A 23,425-nucleotide genomic window follows, 5' to 3' on the forward strand; every position below is an offset into this window, starting at 1 on the left:
TCTAATTAACTAAAGAAGGAGTCTTTATACCTATACAGTAGATCTTACCTATAGAAACCTCCTAAATACAAAAACGTTATTAAAGCTTAGACTAATATAGGTAATAAGCTTACTACTACTTAATAATTAGAGATTAAGAAAAAGATTAATAGGAATCTAAAATTTAAAGAGTTAAGAAAAGCTCTAATTAAGTCCTATCCTATTAATCAAGATTATAGTAGTAAGGCAAGCACAATTACCTATCTAGGCAGTATCTAGGCGGCACTAATTAACCCTATGTTAATAGCAGAGAAAACAAACAGGATCTATTTAACTATAGACTTTGAAGCTTATGCTCTATTAAAGAGCACTATCTTTAACAACAGGGGTGCAGTGCACCTAGTTAATAATATAAGCTACCTAGAAGAAAGCTTGTTTAGATTAGTTAAATATAAGATAGTTAAAGCAGGAACTTAAGCTTTTCTAATCTTAGGCAGAGGGACAAGAGTAATCCCTAATGCTCTTAATAGACTAAGAGGTCTAAAAACAGAAGATTTAGTGCTCACTAACGTGGTGTTAGTAGAAGGTTTTTATATAAATATTATATTAGAAGCTTGATTACTTAAAGCAGGAGTTTAGTTCCTTAGGCTAGATACTACCTTATAGTTTAGATTATTAGAAAAGAGCGTTGTATTAGCTAAGTTACTGTGCAAGTTTAACTTAACTTTCCTAGAATATAAGCCCTCTACTCCTTATCTAATAATCTAAAGCATAGTGCCTAAATAACCCTAGCGATCCTAGACGACTTACCTAAGACACGATATTAAGGAGCTTTAGCACTAAAGATTAGGCTATTTAGGACCTAAGGCGCTTAAAGCTCTAGTTAAGTTAGCTATAAATGTTAGGATTAAAGGAACTCCTAGGAGCAAATGCGAGCACTGCGCTATTACACATACCTAACAGGTTATATTAAGATAACTAAGGGAAAGATTACTACGTCTATACTACTAGGTATTATAGGATCTATTTAACATGCTAACAGGTATAGCTTATAAGTAATAGATCTTAGTATTAAAGTGCAACTACTTAGGAAAGCTTTATACCTATCTACTGCAAGCCAAAAACCTTAATAAGATTATACAGGTGTTCAAAAATTTTAAGAGCTTAATACTTAACTAATATAAGCTTAGCATAGTTAAGATTATACAAGATAACAACGTTGCAACACTCCCTTAGCGTGGCAAATCTTGCTTTTAGATCTAGGTAGCTAACAATAGTATTAAAATTAAGAGCTCACCTGTATATACCTATAAACCTAATAGAGGAGTAGAAAGAGTAGGGCAGGAGATTATAATAAAATTAATTAAAATAAGGATTAGTGCTAACCTACTAATAAAGCTCTGGCCTAAAATTATTAAAGCAGCGACTTAGCTCTATAATATAAGCCTATCCTATGCTTACAATATAATATCACCTAATAAAGTGCTAGATTATTAGTTTACTAGATACTTTAGGTAGTGGCAACTAGAGCAGATAAGGGAGGTAACTACTAATCTCCACCCTAATTAGAGCGGAATATACGCCTATAGCTATTAAGCTTACCCCCTTAATAGAGATTAAGCAGCTAGGCGTTACAAGAGGGTTTTTAAGGTGAACCCTTAGGGTTATATTAGATATCTAGTAGGATATAGAGCATCTAATATATATAGGATATAGATCCCCTTGCTTAATTAGATTATTATAACGCAGAACGTTACCTTTAATAAGGATCTTTTCTATAAAGAGAAAGATCTAGAGTAGCTTTAATAGTTAGAGGCTTAAAAGATAGTTAATGTTATTAGTAAAGATAAGATCCACAATGTAGGAGAAGCATATAAAGAGCTTAATATCTTTAATTAGCTTTGTATTGCGGCAGAGCAATATAAGGAGTCTAGTAAGCAAGGAGGACTAAACCTAGCGCAGGAGCTAGGGGGTAGGGTAGAGCTAGAGGAGGTAGATAATTAGGCTAGCTAGCCTAGTAATTCACAACCCCCTAAGCAGACACCTCTAGCGTGGGTACTAAGCACGGCTAGCTTGGCATAAAGGATCTATGCAAAGTCCCCTAAGCTAATAGGGCTCTAAACTCCTAAACTAACACTAGAACTAAACTTTAGTATAGGAGACAAAGGATCTATATAGGTTATAGATTAGGGTTATACTACCTAAGATAGTAGTAATCTAACTTACTTTAACGCCACAATAGGTAGCTCCTAGGAAAGACCTAGAGGGGAGAGTGCTATTAGTAGGTTACTCTATAAGAGCACAGAGATAGGTAAGGGCACCCTATCTAGCTCTTATAGGGGTAGTAAGCAGAGCTCCTACCTACCCACTTTAGGACTAGATTCTGTATCTCCTGCAGATCCCTTACAAGCGGCACCTAGAGCTCCTAGAAGAAGCAGAAAACCACAAGTTAAAGGACTGCCACTAACGCGTGTTAGTAAGCAAGCTTAGGGACAGGACCCTAATAAACCACTAGGAGGCTCTATAAGTGCGGGGATATATATAGTAATAGATCTATTAGATATAAATCTAATTAGAAATCCCTTATATAATCTTTTAGTATATCCTAAACTAAATACTATAATCCACGCTATAATTATAGTAGTAATAGGGAGCAAATCTCCTAAAAACCCTAAAAGAAATACGCACTAGGACGCTCTACAAAAAGAGCTAAAATAATAGAAGGATCTCTATAACTACTAAATAGGATAGTAATTTAGAGACGTAGCATATAAAGAAATTAATACTCTGCTAAAAGCTAGTACCTAGGAGGAGATTAATAGGCTAACTAAAGGAGAGCGTCTACTCCTACTTAAATAGGTGTTTACATATAAGCTTAATCAGGATAGTTACCTAATTAAGTGTAAAGCAAGGATAGTAGTAAGAGGAGATCTATAGCTTACTAACTCAATTTATTTAACCTACGCAGCTACCCTAGCAGCTTAAACCTTTAGGACTGCAATAGCTATTAGAGCTAAGTTTAACCTTAAGATATATTAATATAACGTTGTTAGAGCTTTCCTTAACGCCTTAAGGGATTAACACCCTATAGTTATCTGCGAGCTACCTAAAGGATATTAAATACCTAGGAAGTGCGTTAAGCTTAAACGAGCTCTATATAGATTAAAAGACTTACTATTATTATAGTATAACAAGCTCTTAACTACACTCTAAGAAAATAAGCTTATTGCTTCTAAAGAGGAGCCATGCCTATTCTTTAATAGAGATTGCAGTATCTTGTTAATATTCTATATAGACGATATCCTATCGCTCTATTACCAAAACTACGCAAGCTAAGCTTACAGAGTTATCTAAGCTCTAAAACAAAGATATACTATAGAAGAAAAGGGACCTGTAAGCTAGTTTCTAGGGGTAAGAGTAATCTAGGATAGAAAGAGACAGACAATAACGCTCGTTTATAATAAATACATTAACAAGATTGCAAAGAAATTCAATCTAGTAGAGATAGGAAAATTCCCTACTACACTACTATTAAGTAAAGATATTAAAAAGAGCACTAGAGAAGCCACTAAAAAGGAGATTAAGGACTATTAGGAGCGCGTTAGATTAATCCTTTATACCTTAATTATAGTGCGCCCTAATATTGCCTATGTAGCCTCCTAGCTCTCCTAATACCTTACTAACCTATCTAAACAACACTTTAATACAGTTAATTAAGTAATTGTCTATCTATACTAAACTTAATACTAATTAATCTAATATAGGAATAGGGATCCTAATAAGCTTATAATATACAGTAATGCGTTATTTGCTAATAATATTAATACTTAGCAATTATTATATAGATACCTAATCACGCTCTTTAGAGGACCTATTATTTAGAAGGCAGCTTAACAAGCAACTGTTACTACTTTAACTACTAAGGCAGAGCTCCTTGCGCTTAAGCAAGTGAGCAAAGAAGTAATAGCGTTAAAACGCTTTTTAACTAAAATACACCTTACTTTAGATACTACCTAGACAATTAATTATAATAATTAATAAACTATTAGGTTAATAGTAGGTAATAATAAAAGGATTACTACTAAGCTGCGCTATATAGATATTTAAAATATATAGCTTAGGCAAGAGCATACAAAGGGATCTTTCTATATTACCTACCTACCTACTAGTAATATGCTAGCTAATAGGCTTACTAAAAACCTAATAGCATAATAATTTATAAGGTTTAGGGAGCACCTAAAGTTATATAATAGCAGAGCATATATTATATAGTGTTAATTAAAGTAAGGTAGTATATAAGATCTATTAATATATAATATAAAAATAACTAACTATAGCCTACCTCTCTATTATTAACTAGGTAGCTTCCCTAAGGAGCTTTATTACGCGCGCAAAGCGTGCCTTAGAGTCTATAGGGAGCTACCTAGGTTGCCCTATCCTAGGATCTATAGGGGGAACCTTAGAGGAGCTAGAGTCCTTATCTTCTAATAAGGAGCTCTAGGCGCCCTTAGCTGCAGAAGCAGCCTTGCGCGCAAGCTTGGCGGCAGTAGTAGCAGCTTTTACTAGCTCCTGCTGCTTAGCCTTACTCTCCTTAAGGAGCACTAAGACCCTTTGCTTCTTATCCTTAAGAAGGTCTTAGCTCTTACCTACCTGCTTCCTCGCTAGGAAGGACAGCGCAGAACGTTAGGTAAGCTTAAGGCTATTAGTTAGTTTATTAGTATAAGATCTTGCTAAAGCGTTATAAAGGGAAAATTCTTGTATAGATTATATATATAGGGATATAGCTATACCTAGAGGAGTACTACTAGCACTAAGTCCCCCTACTAGAAGAGTTATAGCACTTGCTATTAGACTTATTAAAGAGCGCTAAGCGTAGATAATTTAGACAAGTTTTAGCATAATAAATGCTAGGCTCTCTATAGTAGGAGGATCTTAGGGTCTCCTTAGGAGCTAGAGAGGGAGTAGGGGTAGGAGCGGTGGCCTTAGGAGGGGTCTAGGGGGGAGCAGGAGCTAGAGTTAGAGCTAGAGTAGTAGGAGCTAGAGTAGGAGCGCCTTGCCTTAGCTTTGCAATCTTAGCTATAGTAGTAGTAGCTGCGTGCTTAGCTACTATATACTCTGCAATAGCCTTACGCTTAGTAGTAGTACGCTCTTCTTTAGTAGCGGTGGCTTTAGCAACTGTAGCTTTAGCTGCGTAGGAGGTAATAAGGGTAGTGCAGGTAGAGTAAGCGCAAGTAGCAGGTTTTAACTTTAACTAAGACACAGGTTAGCAGGGATATAGGTATAGTTTAGATCTTTAGGGTTATATAATCTTATAACTTAAGCTATAGTAAAAGATTATAGTTAGGTAGATAGAGTTATAGAGCTCTATCTAGATAATATCTACGCGCGTAAGCGTAGGCTAAATAAGGAAGGCGCGCTAGTTAGTATCTAAAGGGTAAGCTAATTTAACCCTTTAGATATACAACGCTCTAATTAGCTATACTACCTACTAACTATAAGCGTAACTATAATAATAAAAGATCTACCTATACCTAGGGGGTGTGTTGCAGGAGGGATATTAACTAGATTATAGAGTATCTTAATCTAATTAATCCTAATTAATACCCCTGTATAACCTACTATCTAATTAACTACTAGCTTACTACTAAGTGCCTAATAAAAAGCAGGAGCTCTAGTAAGGAAGGTTTACTAATTATTTACCTTCTAGTAAGGGTAGCTAAAGCTCTATATATATAAGTCCAATCGTAGTAGATACAATCTAATAATCTATCTCCTAAATTATTCCTAACCTTAGTGATCCAAATTTCCACACTAATCTAATAAGCGAGCTTAGTACTATACTATTTAGAGTTTGTACTGCTCGCTTGTTATGTTAGATAGCGCGATATCTGTCGGCATGTTAGGCTTAATAGGTTTATTCTTAAAGTGGTTTTTAGCATCTAGAGCCTTAGGGTCTACCTCTGCCTAGATCCCTTTGGTTAGGGCATGGTATCTAAATTAAATGTACCAGGTGGGCTAGTTAGTTAATCTAGTAAGTAGGATATCCCCCTTTAGGATTTAGTTGCTTATAGTGGAAGAGTAATAAGTAAGCTTCTACTTAAGAAATGGTATAAAGAGTAAAGCTTGCTAGCTTAGTGTCTAAGTTAAACAATACGCTTAAATGGATAGGACGATCTTTAATAAGGTAAAGCGCGAACTAGGCTTATAACTATGGAAATTTAGATTACTAAGGTTAGAAATAATTTAGGAGATAGATTATTAGATTGTATCTACTACGATCGGACTCATATATATAGAGCTTCAGCTACCCTTACTAGAAGGTGAATAATTGGTAAACCTTCCTTACTAGAGCTCCTGCTTTTTGTTAGGCACTTGGCAGTAAGCTGGCAGTCAATTAGATAGTGGGTCATACAGGGGTATTAACTAGGATTGATTGGGATTGATTGGGATCAAGATGCTCCGTGATCCAGTTGATATCCCTCCTGCAACAGCTAGTATATCGCTAGTAGGTAGGTAGGTAATATAGAAAGATCCCTTTGTATGCTCTTGCCTAAGCTACATATTTTAAATATCTATATAGCGCAGCTTAGTAGTAATCCTTTTATTATTACCTACTATTAACCTAATAGTTTATTAATTATTACAATTAATTGTCTAGGTAGTATCTAAAGTAAGGTGTATTTTAGTTAAAAAGCGTTTTAACGCTATTACTTCTTTGCTCACTTGCTTAAGCGCAAGGAGCTCTGCCTTAGTAGTTAAAGTAGTAACAGTTGCTTGTTAAGCTGCCTTCTAAATAATAGGTCCTCTAAAGAGCGTGATTAGGTATCTATATAATAATTGCTAAGTATTAATATTATTAGCAAATAACGCATTACTGTATATTATAAGCTTATTAGGATCCCTATTCCTATATTAGATTAATTAGTATCAAGTTTAGTATAGATAGACAATTACTTAATTAACTGTATTAAAGTGTTGTTTAGATAGGTTAGTAAGGTATTAGGAGAGCTAGGAGGCTACATAGGCAATATTAGGGCGCACTATAATTAAGGTGTAAAGGATTAATCTAACGCGCTCCTAATAGTCCTTAATCTCCTTTTTAGTGGCTTCTCTAGTGCTCTTTTTAATATCTTTACTTAATAGTAGTGTAGCAGGGAATTTTCCTATCTCTACTAGATTGAATTTCTTTGCAATCTTGTTAATGTATTTATTATAAACGAGCGTTATTGTCTGTCTCTTTCTATCCTAGATTACTCTTACCCCTAGAAACTAGCTTACAGGTCCCTTTTCTTCTATAGTATATCTTTGTTTTAGAGCTTAGATAACTCTGTAAGCTTAGCTTGCGTAGTTTTGGTAATAGAGCGATAGGATATCGTCTATATAGAATATTAACAAGATACTGCAATCTCTGTTAAAGAATAGGCATGGCTCCTCTTTAGAAGCAATAAGCTTATTTTCTTAGAGTGTAGTTAAGAGCTTGTTATACTATAATAATAGTAAGTCTTTTAATCTATATAGAGCTCGTTTAAGCTTAACGCACTTCCTAGGTATTTAATATCCTTTAGGTAGCTCGCAGATAACTATAGGGTGTTAATCCCTTAAGGCGTTAAGGAAAGCTCTAACAACGTTATATTAATATATCTTAAGGTTAAACTTAGCTCTAATAGCTATTGCAGTCCTAAAGGTTTAAGCTGCTAGGGTAGCTGCGTAGGTTAAATAAATTGAGTTAGTAAGCTATAGATCTCCTCTTACTACTATCCTTGCTTTGCACTTAATTAGGTAACCATCCTGATTAAGCTTATATGTAAACACCTATTTAAGTAGGAGTAGACGCTCTCCTTTAGTTAGCCTATTAATCTCCTTCTAGGTACTAGCTTTTAGCAGAGTATTAATTTCTTTATATGCTACGTCTCTAAATTACTATCCTATTTAGTAGTTATAGAGATCCTTCTATTATTTTAGCTCTTTTTGTAGAGCGTCCTAGTGCGTATTTCTTTTAGGGTTTTTAGGGGGTTTACTCCCTATTACTACTACAATTATAGCGTGGATTATAGTATTTAGTTTAGGATATACTAAAAGATTATATAAGGGATTTCTAATTAGATTTATATCTAATAGATCTATTACTATATATATCCCCGCACTTATAGAGCCTCCTAGTAGTTTATTAGGGTCCTGTCCCTAAGCTTGCTTACTAACATACGTTAGTGGCAGTCCTTTAACTTATAGTTTTCTGCTTCTTCTAGGAGCTCTAGGTGCTGCTTGTAAGGGATCTGCAGGAGATATAGAATCTAGTCCTAAAGTAGGTAGGTAGGAGCTCTACTTACTACCCCTATAAGAGCTAGATAGGGTGCCCTTACCTATCTCTGTGCTCTTATATGGTAACCTACTACTAGCACTCTCCCCTCTAGGTCTTTCCTAGGAGCTACCTATCGTGGCGTTAAAGTAAGTTAGATTACTACTATCTTAGTTAGTAAGACCCTAATCTATAACCTATATAGATCCTTTGTCTCCTATACTAAAGTTTAGTTCTAGTATTAGTTTAGGAGTTTAGAGCCCTATTAGCTTAGGGGACTTTATATAGATCCTTTATGCTAAGCTAGCTATGCTTAGTACCTACGCTAGAGGTGTCTGCTTAGGGGGTTGTGAATTACTAGGCTAGCTAGCCTAATTATCTACCTCCTCTAGCTCTACCCTACCCCCTAGCTCCTGCGCTAGGTTTAGTCCTCCTTACTTACTAGACTCCTTATATTACTCTACTATAATATAAAGCTAATTAAAGATATTAAGCTCTTTATATGCTTCTCCTATATTATAGATCTTATCTTTACTAATAATATTAACTATTTTTTAAGCTTCTAACTATTAAAGCTATTCTAGATCTTTCTCTTTATAGAAAAGATCCTTATTAAAGGTAACATTCTATGTTATAATAATCTAATTAAGCAAGGGGATCTATATCCTGTATATATTAGATACTCTATATCCTACTAGATATATAATATAACCCTAAGGGTTTACTTTAAAAACCCTCTTGTAACGCCTAGCTGCTTAATCTCTATTAACGGGGTAAGCTTGATAGCCATAGGCGTATATTCTACTCTAATTAGGGTAGAGATTAGTAGTTGCCTCCCTTATCTGCTCTAGTTGCCACTACCTAAAGTATCTAGTAAACTAACAATCTAGCACTTTGTTAGGTAATATTATATTATAAGTATAGGACAGTCTTATATTATAGAGCTAAGTTGCTGCTTTAATAATTTTAGGCTAGAGCTTTATTAGTAGGTTAGTACTAATCCTTATTTTAATTAATTTTGTTATAATCTCCTACCCTACTCTTTCTACTCCTCTATTAGGTTTATAGGTATATATAGGTAAGCTCTTAATTTTAATACTATTATTAGCTACCTAAATCTAAAAGTGAGATTTGCTACGCTAAGGGAGCGTTGCAACGTTGTTATCTTGTATAATCTTAACTATACTAAGCTTATATTAGTTAAGTATTAAGCTCTTGAAATTTTTGAACACCCGTATAATCTTATTAAGGTTTTTGGCTTACAGTAGATAGGTATAAAGCTTTCCTAAGTAGTCGCACTTTAATACTAAGATCTATTACTTATAAGCTATACCTGTTAGCATGTTAAATAGATCTTATAATACCTAGTAGTATAGACGTGGTAATCTTTCCCTTAGTTATCTTAATATAACCTATTAGGCATGTATAATAGCGCAGTGCTCGCATTTGCTCCTAGGAGTTCCTTTAATCCTAATATTTATTACTAACTTAACTAGAGCTTTAAGCGCCTTAGGTCCTAAATAGCCTAATTATTAGTGCTAAAGCTTCTTACTATTGTGTCTTAGGTAAGTTATCTAGGATTGTTAGGGTTGTTTAGGCACTATACTTTAGATTATTTAATAAGGGGTAGAGGGCTTGTATTCTAGGAAAGTTAAGTTAAACTTGCGTAGTAACTTAGCTAATACAACGCTCTTTCCTAATAATCTAAACTATAAGGTGGCATCTAGCCTAAGGAACTAAACTCCTACTTTAAGCAATTAAGCTTCTAATATAATATTTACATAAAAACCTTCTACTAATACTATATTAGTAAGCACTAAATCTTCTATTTTTGGACCTCTTAGTCTATTAAGAGCATTAGGGATTACTCTAGTCCCTCTGCCTAAGATTAGAAAAGCTTAAGTTCCTGCTTTAACTATCTTATATTTAACTAATCTAAACAAGCTTTCTTCTAGGTAGCTTATATTATTAACTAGGTGCACTGCACCCCTGTTATTAAAGATAGTGCTCTTTAATAGAGCGTAAGCTTTAAAGTCTATAGTTAAATAGATCCTGTTTGTTTTCTCCGCTATTAACATAGGGTTAATTAGTGCCGCCTAGATACTGCCTAGATAGGTAATCGCGCTTGCCTTACTACTATAATCTTAATTAATAGGATAGGACTTAATTAGAGCTTTTCTTAACTCTTTAAATTTTTAATTCCTATTAATCTTTTTCTTAATCTCTAATTGTTAAGTAGTAGTAAGCTTGTTACCTGTATTAGTCTAAGCTTTAATCACGTTTTTATATTTAGGAGGTTTCTATAGGTAGGATCTACTATATAGGCATGAAGACTCCTTCTTAGGTTAATTAGAAGGTAGAGCTCCTATTGTTGCAAACACTCTAGGACCCTTAGAGCTTAATCTTATGTCGTTCTCTTAGAGCAGTGATAAATAGATCTTAGTAACCTATAGGAGGTTATAAGTTAGCTCTCCTATTACTAACTTTTTAATAATCCTTTAAAACATGGTTTAACCCTAATCTAGTAAGATCCTAGCAGATAGAGCTTTAAGATAATCCTATACTACAAGCTGTCCTTTAATATTAGGAACGTTGTATACCTTAGCTTGCGCATATAGGATTGTCTACTCCTTCTACTAGCAATTAGTATCTTAGCTACTTATCTTTACCTTAGCAAGATAAGCTTTATACTGCGATCTTGCTAGTGTTGCAGCGCTTAAGTTAGTTAGCGCTAGGTTATTGCGGAGCACTTAGATTAGTGCTTAGAGGGTTACTCTTCCTTAATTAACAAGCTCTATATAGGCTAGGGTAAGGATCCCTTAATCTACTATATTATTAACCTATGTAAAAAGGTTCTAGATTACTAATAACTTTAATACCTAATCTAATAAGCAGGCTTAGTACTAAGCTATTTAGAGTTTATACTGCTTGCTTGTTATATTAGATAGCGCAATATCTATTAGCATATTAGGCTTAATAGGTTTATTCTTAAAGTGGTTTTTAGCATCTGAAACCTTGGTCTCACTGGATCTACTTTGAGTTGGAACATGATCTCTGATTAGAGTGTAACAAATTGGGCTAGTTAGATTAGTCTATTAAGAAAGTAGGATATCCCCCTTTAGGATTTAGTTGCTTATAGTAGAAGAGTAATAAGTAAGCTTTTACTTAAGAAATAGTATAAAGAGTAAAGCTTGCTAGCTTAGTGTCTAAGTTAAACGATACGCTTAAATAGATAGGACGATCTTTAATAAGGTAAAGCGCGAACTAGGCTTATAACTATAGAAATTTAGATCACTAAGGTTAGGAATAATTTAGGAGATAGATTATTAGATTATATCTACTACGATCAGACTTATATATATAGAGCTTTAGCTACCCTTACTAGAAGGTGAATAATTGGTAAACCTTCCTTACTAGAGCTCCTGCTTTTTGTTGGGCACTTGGCAGTAAGCTGGCAGTTAATCAGATAGTGGGTCATACAGGGGTATTAACTAGGATTGATTGGGATTGATTGGGATCAAGATGCTCCGTGATCTAGTTGATATCCCTCCTGCAACAATTAGGTATTAAAGTTATTAGCAATCTAGAACCTCTTTATATAGGTTAACAACATGGTAGATTAAGGGATCCTTACCCTAGCCTATATAGAGCTTGTTAATTAAGGAAGAGTAACCCTCTAAGCACTAATCTAAGTGCTCTGCAATAACCTAGCGCTAACTAACTTAAGCGCTGCAATACTAGCGAGATCGCAGTATAAAGCTTATCTTGCTAAGGCAAAGATAAGTAGCTAAGACGCTAATTACTAGTAGAAGGAGTAGACAATTCTATATACGCAAGCTAAGGTATACAACGTTCCTAATATTAAAGGATAGCTTATAGTATAGGATTATCTTAAAGCTCTATCTGCTAGGATCTTACTAGATTAGGGTTAAACTATGTTTTAAAGGATTATTAAAAAGTTAGTGATAGGAGAGCTAACTTACAACCTCCTGCAGGTTGCCAAGATCTATTTATTACTGCTCTAAGAGAACAACATAAGATCAAGCTCTAAGGGTCCTGGAGTATTTGCAACAATAGGAGCTCCACCTTCTAATTAACCTAAGAAGGAGTCTTTATGCCTATGTAGTAGATCCTACCTATAGAAACCTCCTAAATGCAAAAACGTTATTAAAGCTTAGACTAATACAGGTAACAAGCTTACTACTACTTAATAATTAGAGATTAAGAAAAAGATTAATAGGAATCTAAAATTTAAAGAGTTAAGAAAAGCTCTAATCAAGTCCTATCCTATTAATTAAGATTATGGTAGTAAGGCAAGCGCGATCACCTATCTAGGCAGTATCTAGGCGGCACTAATTAACCCTATGTTAATAGCAGAGAAAACAAACAGGATCTATTTAACTATAGACTTTGAAGCTTACGCTCTATTAAAGAGCACTATCTTTAACAACAGGGGTGCAGTGCACCTAGTTAATAATATAAGCTACCTAGAAGAAAGCTTGTTTAGATTAGTTAAATATAAGACAGTTAAAGCAGGAACTTAAGCTTTTCTAATCTTAGGCAGAGGGACTAGAGTAATCCCTAATACTCTTAATAGACTAAGAGGTCCAAAAACAGAAGATTTGGTGCTTACTAACGTAGTGTTAGTAGAAGGTTTTTATGTGAATATTATATTAGAAGCTTAATTGCTTAAAGCAGGAGTTTAGTTCCTTAGGCTAGATGCCACCTTATAGTTTAGATTATTAGAGAAGAGCGTTGTATTAGCCAAGTTACTGCGCAAGTTTAACTTAACTTTCCTAGAATACAAGCCCTCTACTCCTTATCTAATAATCTAAAGCATAGTGCCTAAACAACCCTAGCAATCCTAGATAACTTACCTAAGACACAATAGTAAGGAGCTTTAGCACTAATAATTAGGCTATTTAGGGCCTAAGGCGCTTAAAGCTCTAGTTAAGTTAGCTATAAATATTAGGATTAAAGGAACTCCTAGGAGCAAATGCGAGCACTACGCTATTACACATGCCTAATAGGTTATATTAAGACAACTAAGGGAAAGATCACTATGTCTATACTACTAGGTATTATAGGATCTATTTAACATGCTAATAGGTATGGCTTACAAGCAATAGATCTTAGTATTAAAGTGCGACTACTTAGGAAAGCTTTATACCTATCTACTGCAAGCCAAAAACCTTAATAAGATTATATAGGTGTTTAAAAATTTCAAGAGCTTAATACTTAACTAATATAAGCTTAGCATAGTTAAGATTATACAAGATAACAACGTTGTAACGCTCCCTTAGCGTGGCAAATCTCGCTTTTAGATCTAGGTAGCTAATAATAGTATTAAAATTAAGAGCTTACCTATATATACCTATAAACCTAATAGAGGAGTAGAAAGAGTAGGGTAGGAGATTATAACAAAATCGATTAAAATAAGGATTAGTGCTAACCTACTAACAAAGCTCTAGCCTAAAATTGTTAAAGCAGTGACTTAGCTCTATAATATAAGCCCGTCCTATACTTATAATATAATATTACCTAACAAAGTGCTAGATTATTAGTTTACTAGATACTTTAGGTAGTGGTAACTAGAGTAGATAAGGGAGGCAACTACTAATCTCCGCCCTAATTGGAGCGGAATATACGCCTATAGCTGTTAAGCTTACCCCCTAATAGAGATCAAGCAGCCAGGCGTCACAAGAGGGTTTTTAAGGTGAACCCTTAGGGTTATATTAGATATCTAGTAGGATACAGAGCATCTAACATATATAGGATATAGATCCCCTTGCTTAATTAAATTATTACAACGCGGAATATTACCTTTAATAAGGATCTTTTCTACAAAGAGAAAGATCTAGAGTAGCTTTAATAGTTAGAAGCTTAAAAGATAGTTAATATTATTAGTAAAGATAAGATCTATAATATAGGAGAAGTATATAAAGAGCTTAATATCTTTAATTAGCTTTGTATTGCGGTAGAGCAATATAAGGAGTCTAGTAAGCAAGGAGGACTAAACCTAGCGCAGGAGCTAGGGGGTAGAGTAGAGCTAGAGGAGGTAGATAATTAGGCTAGCTAGCCTAGTAATTCACAACCCCCTAAGCAGACACCTCTAGCGTAGGTACTAAGCACAGCTAGCTTAGCACAAAGGATCTATATAAAGTCCCCTAAGCTAATAGGGCTCTAAACTCCTAAACTAACACTAGAACTAAACTTTAGTACAGGAAATAAAGGATCTATATAGGTAATAGATTAGGGTCTTACTACCTAAGATAGTAGTAATCTAACTCACTTTAACGCCACGATAGGTAGCTCCTAGGAAAGACCTAGAGGGGAGAGTGCTATTAGTGGGTTACTCTATAAGAGCGCGGAGATAGGTAAGGGCACCCTATCTAGCTCTTATAGGGGTGGTGAGCAGAGCTCCTACCCACCCGCTTTAGGACTAGATTCTGTATCTCCTACAGATCCCTTACAAGCGGCACCTAGAGCTCCTAGAAGAAGCAGAAAACCACAAGTTAAAGGACTGCCACTAACGCGTGTTAGTAAGCGAGCTTAGGGACAGGACCCTAATAAACTACTAGGAGGCTCTATAAGTGCGGGGATATATATAGTAATAGATCTATTAGATATAAATCTAATTAGAAATCCCTTGCACAATCTTTTAGTATATCCTAAACTAAACGCTATAATCTACGCTGTAATTGTAGTAGCAATAGGGAGCAAATCTCCTAAAAACCCTAAAAGGAATATGCACTAGGACACTCTACAAAAAGAGCTAAAATAATAGAAGGATCTCTATAACTACTAAATAGGATAGCAATTTAGAGACGCAGCATATAAAGAAATTAATACTCTACTAAAAGCTAGTACCTAGGAGGAGATTAATAGGCTAAATACAGGAGAGCATCTACTCCTACTTAAATAGGTATTTACATACAAGCTTAATTAGGATAGTTACCTAATTAAGTGTAAAGTAAGGATAGTAGTAAGAGGAGATCTATAGCTTACTAACTTAATTTAGTTAACCTACGCAGCTACCCTAGCAGCTTAAACCTTTAGGACTACAATAGCTATTAGAGCTAAGTTTAACCTTAAGATATATTAATATAACATTATTAGAGCTTTCCTTAACGCCTTAAGGGATTAACACCCTATAGTTATCTGCAAGCTACCTAAAGGATATTAAATACCTAGGAAGTGCGTTAAGCTTAAACGAGCTTTATATAGACTAAAAGACTTACTATTATTATAGTATAATAAGCTCTTAACTATACTCTAAGAAAATAAGCTTATTACTTCTAAAGAGGAGCTATACCTATTCTTTAATAGAGATTGTAGTATCTTGTTAATATTCTATGTGGACAATATCCTATCGCTCTATCACTAAAACTACGCAAGCTAAGCTTATAAAGTTATCTAAGCTCTAAAGCAAAGATATACTATAGAAGAAAAGGGACCTGTAAGCTAGTTTCTAGGGGTAAGAGTAATCTAGGATAGAAAGAGATAGACAATAACGCTTGTTTATAATAAATACATTAACAAGATTGCAAAGAAATTTAATCTAGTAGAGATAGGAAAATTCCCTACTACACTACTATTAAGTAAAGATATTAAAAAGAGCACTAGAGAAGCCACTAAAAAGGAGATTAAGGACTATTAGGAGCGCGTTAGATTAATCCTTTATACCTTAATTATAGTGCGCCCTAATATTGCCTATGCAGCCTCCTAGCTCTCCTAATACCTTACTAACCTATCTAAACAACACTTTAATACGGTTAATTAAGTAATTGTCTATCTATACTAAACTTAATACTAATTAATCTAATATAGGAATAGGGATCCTAATAAGCTTATAATATACAGTGATGCGTTATTTGCTAATAATATTAATACTTAGCAATCATTATATAGATACCTAATCACGCTCTTTAGAGGACCTATTATTTAGAAGGCAGCTTAACAAGCAACTGTTACTACTTTAACTACTAAGGCAGAGCTCCTTGCGCTTAAGCAAGTAAGCAAAGAAGTAATAGCGTTAAAACGCTTTTTAACTAAAATACACCTTACTTTAGATACTACCTAGATAATTAATTATAATAATTAATAAACTATTAGGTTAGTAGTAGGTAATAATAAAAGGATTACTACTAAGCTGCGCCATGTAGATATTTAAAACATATGGCTTAGGCAAGAATATACAAAGGGATCTTTCTATATTACCTACCTACCTACTAGCAATATACTAGCTAATAGGCTTACTAAAAACCTAATAGCACAATAATTTATAAGGTTTAGGGAGCACCTAAAGTTATATAATAGTAGAGCATATATTATATAGTATTAATTAAAGTAAGGTAGTATATAAGATCTATTAATATATAATACAAGAATAACTAACTAAAGCCTACCTCTCTATTATTAACTAGGTAGCTTCCCTAAGGAGCTCTATTACGCGCGCAAAGCGTGCCTTAGAGTCTATAGGGGGCCACCTAGGTCGCCCTATCCTAGGATCTATAGGGGGAACCTTAGAGAAGCTAGAGTCCTTATCTTCTAATAAGGAGCTCTAGGCGCCCTTAGCTATAGAAGCAGCCTTGCGCGTAAGCTTGTTAGCAGCAGTAGCGGCTTTTACTAGCTCCTGCTATTTAGCCTTGCTCTCCTTAAGGAGCACTAAGACCCTCCGCTTCTTATCCTTAAGAAGGTCTTAGCTCTTACCTACCTACTTCCTTGCTAGGAAGGACAGCACAGAATATTAGGCAAGCTTAGGGCTATTAGTTTATTAGTATAGATCTTACTAAGTGTTATAAAGGAAAAATTCTTGTATAGATTATATATATTAGGATATAGCTATACCTAAAGGAGTACTACTAGTACTAAGTCCCCCTACTAGAAGAGTTATAGCACTTGCTATTAGACTTATTAAAGAGCGTAGAGCGCAGATAATTTAGACAAGTTTTAGCATAATAAATACTAGGCTCTCTATAGCAGGAGGATCTTAGGGTCTCCTTAGGAGCTAGAGAGGGAGTAGGAGCAGGGATAAGGGGAGGGGTCTAGGGAGGAGCAGGAGCTAGAGTTAGAGCTAGAGTAGTAGGAGCTAGAGCAGGAGCAACCTTCCTTAGCTTTACAATCTTAGCTATAGCAGTAGCAGCTACGCGATTAGCTACTACACACTCTATAATAGCCTTATACTTAGTAGTAGCGCGCTCTTCTTTAGTAGTGGCAGCTTTAGTAACTATAGCTTTAGCAACGCAGGAGGTAATAAGGGTAGCGTAGGTAGAGTAAGCGTAAGTAGTAGGTTTTAACTTTAACTAAGATATAGGATTAGTAGGGATATAGGTATAGTTTAGATCTTTAGGGTTACACAATCTTATAACTTAAGCTATAGTAAAGATTATAGTTAGGTAGATAGAGTTATAGAGCTAAGTCTAGATAATATCTACACGCGCAAGCGCAGGCTAAATAAGGAAGGCGTGCTAGTTAGTATCTAAAGGGTAAGCTAATTTAACCCTTTAGATATATAACGCTCTAATTAGCTACACTACCTACTAACTATAAGCGCAACTATAATAATAAAAGATCCACCTATACCTAGGGGGTGTGTTATAGGAGGGATATTAACTAGATTATAGAGTATCTTAAGCTAATTAATCCTAGTTAACACCCCTATATAACCTACTATCTAATTAACTACTAGCTTACTACTAAGTGCCTAACAAAAAGCAGGAGCTCTAGTAAGGAAGGTTTACTAATTATTTACCTTCTAGTAAGGGTAGCTAAAGCTCTATATATATAAGTCTAATTGTAGTAGATATAATCTAATAATCTATCTCCTAAATTATTCCTAACCTTAGTAATCTAGACTTCCACAATTATTCTTATTAACTATAAAATATTATATAAAGGTAAAGGAAGGGTATCTAGTTTAGCTGCTTTAAAAAGCCTATTTACTAATAGAAAGAAATTAGATAAGGAAGACTTAATTAACAACGCCCTCCTTAAAGGACCTGCTTCCTATCCGTCTCTTAAGGTACCTTGTGCTCCTAGGAAATCTTAAAGCAACACCTCCCTTAAAGATAAATATATATTAACCCTATCTAAAAAGAAGAGGTTAGAGGAACAAGTTAAGTAACTTACTAATTAGTTGTACAACACCTCCCTCTGTAAGGAGATACAGGGTACTACCTAACCTAGCTAGTCTTTAGCTTCTATATTAAACCCTATAGTATATACTATAAAAGCTAAGAGATAATCTAAAAAGATGCTAAATATCTCTACACTTAGTAATAGTGCTGACCCTACTTTTAGATAATAGTAAGCATCTATTTAGGATAGGCTAGAGATTAACGCTAATTACTACCCCTCTTCTAGAGCTTAGATAGCGTTAGTCTAGGGATACTGCTTAGGACTAGCAAGAGAATACTTAGAGCTATATTACCTATCTAATTCCCTAAGTCTTTAGTTCTAAAAAGCTAAGGAAATAATTACCCTCCTTTAAACTTACTTTATTACTAGAAATAAGATAGCTAAGAGTTAGACTATATTTAACCGCCTATATATAACTAATATAGAGACGTTCCCCGCTTTTAAGTTATAAATCTAGAGTCTTGCTATTAGAGGAGAAGTACCCTAATTAGAGTAGTATTACTACCTCTAGATAAAGATTACACCTTCCCTAAGGATGCTAAACCTTGCTTTTTAATAAAATTAGTATAATAATTTCAAGACTATAGCAGATTATCTTACTGCTTTTAATATAGAACGCTGCCTATACCCTACCTTGTCTGCTCCTACCTAGACTACTCTATTATTTAGAAAAGGACTAACCCCCTTCTAATACTCTAGAAACTAGTCCTATTTAGACGCTAATTAGAAACCCTATAATAGACCTTTAATAGCTAAACCTTATATACCCTACTTGTAATAACTAGGCACTACCCCTTAAAGTAATTAACCCCTATCTACTACGCTAGCTACTCCTAGCGCTACTATAACAGGAACTTGCTATAATTATAGAAAGCCTAGGCACTTCTCTAGTAACTACCCTAAACCTCCTAGGATTTAGGCTATAGATATAGAGCAGGTTATTAAAAATTCTAAGGAAGAAGAAACTACTAAATTAACTAATTTAGATAGCTATTAGACAGGAAACAATAACGCCTAGGAGGATCCTCCTTCCTAGGCCTAACTTAATATAACTTATCTAACCTTTGCTTAACTAAATTATTTATTAGTTCCTATTTGCTTGCCTATATAACTATTATAGACTAGCCTTAAGGGAGAATGTAATAAGCATTAATAATAGTATTTAGTATCCTAAAGGAGAGGTAAGCCCTCTACGCCTTTTTATAGGTGTGTAATATGTTTACTGAGTACTAGTGTTAGACTTGGTCTATCTTATATTAGACCTAGGCTTAGGCATAAGCCTAAGCCCTTTATATACCCCTAACCTTCCCCTATAAAACTATTGTAAAATCATCTTTCTAGGGGTCTAGGGTTATATCTTTGTCCCTTATAATCTATTTTAGGCTTTATTACTACATATTCTTAGGTTTTATTATTATATCTTTGTATTTCTTCCTAATTTATAACAGGCCTATATATTAAGTAGTACGCGCGTGTAGCGTCTATACACTTATTTTAGCACCCTACTATAAAAGTTCTAATATAGCTATCCCCCCCTACTTTAAATTTCCTAAACTTACTTTATTATATAATAGATTTTCCCTACTAATTAGCCCTCTCTCTACCCTCTTTATATTAATCCTGCCTATCTAGCCTCTATTATATCCTTATCTGCTGCTGCTAGTGCTAGTAGTAGGGATCTACTATAAGGTAGTTAGACCCTGCGCTAGGCCTACTAAGATAAGGTGCGTACTTCTAATATTCTCCCTATATTTCCTGTACTAACTTTTACTTAGCACACGTCTCCTTAAACATAGTTACTTAGTAGCTTTATTATTTCTAGTAACTTAGATAATAAGGAATATAATAGTAGATTTATAAAGCTACTCCCTTATAATTAATATATTTACTAGCTTTATCTTTTTAGTAAGTATAACTATTAGAAAGGTAGTAGTAAGTTCCCCTTAATTTTTATTTTCTTTATAGTAAGTTCTAACTATATCTAGGGCGCTTGTGTAAGTCCTGCTATCGCAGCTATAAGACTTGCACTTAGTTAGAAGCTATCCTTACTAATAATCCTAACGTTTGCCAAGCCCTCTATAACTAGCTTTAGTTTTATTATACTTACTAGGAGGATTACCTTTATATTATAAAGAAGGAGACCCTTAGCACTTTTATAAGGAAACCTACTAAAGGCACCTATTACTAGTTTATACTATAGTTCTACTAGCTCTACTATTATTTTAAGGATCTTATATTAAGGGCTTAAACTAATAACGCTGTTACTCTACTTGCCCCTACTACCTACTTACGCGCCTATAATTAGTATTAGCTTAGTGCTATTATTCTATCTACTACTAGTACTCTAGTATTTCTACTTTAGTCTAATATTACGCCTTTATATAGTAGTTATAGTAATAATAATATTATATAGCTTGCTACTACTACTAGTATTACCTTCTAGCGTATTAACTAGTGTATAAACAAGACCTAGGCCTAAACTAACCTTTATATTTATAAGCTTAAGAGCGCTGCTAAGCGCACTACCTATAGTATTAAGACTCTTATTATTAGTATTAATTTTCCCTTATTCCCTTTATATCTATTCTAATATTTACTTTCTTTAGGCCTAGAGTACTACGCGTTAGTAAGCTATTAAAGCACTACCCTCCTCCTACTACTACTACTACTACTACTACCACTACTTATACTTATTAACTAAGTCTTCCCCTACTAAACTGTTAGGGAGAGTAACCTATTTAAACGAGGAGAAGTAGGAGGGGCAAGGTTTAATAGTAGTAACTATATAGCAGAGGATATAGGTTTAATGCAGAAATATAAGTAAAAAGATAATATTATAGAGTTAAAGTAAAGTCTTAAGGAGTTATACCTATCCTATCCTCTAATCCTTTATACCTTTATACTATTTAATCTACCTAACCTTTTAGGCTAAGCCTTATTTTTCTCCTATATATCCTATACCACAGCACAAACCTCCCCCTCCTTTAAGCTTAGCCCTATTAAGCTTAGCCCTTACTGTCCTCCTCTAGGTCTGCGACCCTAGTTCCTAGCTTGTTAAGCTTTAGGTAAGGGAGTAGGAGTATCTAGGGTCTCTAATCTTAAACCTAAACTTAATAAGATAGTTCTCCTCTGCGCCCTTATAGGGCTTCCTATATAGCCTAGCCCTAGGCGCCTAGATCCCTCTACCTTTTGTTCCTCTTTAATAGTTCCTAGATACTTTTTAATAGTATCTAGAGTCTCTAATTACTTAATCTATCTATTATACCTCTACTACTCTCCTACCTTAGTAGGCTGTACCCCCTTTATACTAAAATAGGATTAGTCTAGTACACTAGCTTCCTTATCCTTGCTAAATGCAAGCTTCTTATTCTTAACGCAGATAGCCTAATTCTTCTTTAACTTCTTTACTATCTTAACCTAACTCTTCCTAATCTATACTCCTATCCTTTCTCTATTTAAATCTCCTATTAGGTACTTCTAGATCTCTACCTTTACTAAAAGGTTATCCTATTAAACCTAATATATAATTACCTTTAAGACCTAGGTTAGATAGGTAGCCTAGACGTCCCTAGGAAATTGCTATTAGACTCTACTATATTTAACTAGGTGCCCTAATAGAGTCTTTAGGGCTATACTTATCTATAGGTAGGCTAGTGCAATCTCTATATATATCCCTATCTCTAGCACCTCTATTATTATTATATTATCCTACACTTTTATATACTATAGTAGAACTATACACCGCGTTTAAGTAGTAGGTTAAGTAGATCTATATAGTATTACTAGGCTTATAATCCTTGCCTATCCTTTTTAATAGATTTCCTTCTCCTATCTTACTATAGGGCACTTCTTCCTTAGCTCTTTAGGCTAGTGCACCTTATCTTCCTATACCTAGATATAGACCCTCTTGTTCCTCCTTAACCCCCTATCTATCTAATTTACCTAATTCTTCTATACTTCTTTAAATCTAATTAGGAGCTTAGTATAGTTGTCTTAGTCCTTATTATTAAAAGAAACTAAGCCTTAGATTATCTTAAGCCCTTGTCCTAACTACGCTGCCTTAGAAAGGTTTACGTCTACGTGATAAAAGAATGTCTAGTCTCCTACCTAGGCGTACTTAGTGTAGTATAGGTATAAGATTAGGTTTATAGTTTCCTAGATTATAGTATATTAGAGCTAGTATCCTATATCCCCTTGCACTAGCTATTAAATAATAGAGTAGTATATAGTCCTGCACCACCCTAAATTAGCTACCTACTTTATCTCCTTTAAGTACTATCTATATATCTTAAAGTAGTTATCTACTATCCTTACTAGCTCTAGGTCCTTATAGATCTAAGTAAAGGTGTCTAGGGTTATGCTACCTTTCTATAATAAGCCTTAGTAACTCTACTTAGATTTTATTACCTGTTATAGTTAGACCTAGTTAATTATTAGTGCTATCTTCTTTAGCTAGTAGTAATAGGCTTATAAATCCTTAGAGGTGTAATCTTAGTTAAATAACTTAGTAAAAGCTACTATAGTAACTAGGTTAGCTTATAAATTCCCCTATTCTCTAGGCTTATAGTATAGTATATTTAACTATCTATTACTTGCTTCTATATTTAAAGTCTAAGTATAAAGCCCTATCTTACTAGTAATAAACTTTAAGTAGCTAAAATATACCTAATTTAAATCCTGCACTATCCTTCCCTTAGTGTCCTAGATAGTACTATAATTAGTAACCTTATAGTACTATACTTTAACTAGCTTCCTTCTCTTAGTATTATTAAGCGCGCTACTTCTAATCCTAGTAGGAATTAACTATAGTGTAGAGCATTAGTTTTTACACTAGTAGGGTGCTTTATTCTTAACTATAGCATACTTATCTTTAGTAATACCCTCTTCCTCTAGTATTATTATCTTAGTATCTAGAGTCTTATTAAGCTTCTTAAGTAGTCTAGGTAATATACTATATAATTTATTTATTACCTCTATATTAATATCCTATAGTTATAGGCCTACTACTAT

This window comes from Plenodomus lingam (genome assembly GCF_022343315.1).
Source record: "Plenodomus lingam strain CAN1 chromosome Unknown contig_9, whole genome shotgun sequence".
NCBI lineage: Eukaryota > Fungi > Ascomycota > Dothideomycetes > Pleosporales > Leptosphaeriaceae > Plenodomus > Plenodomus lingam.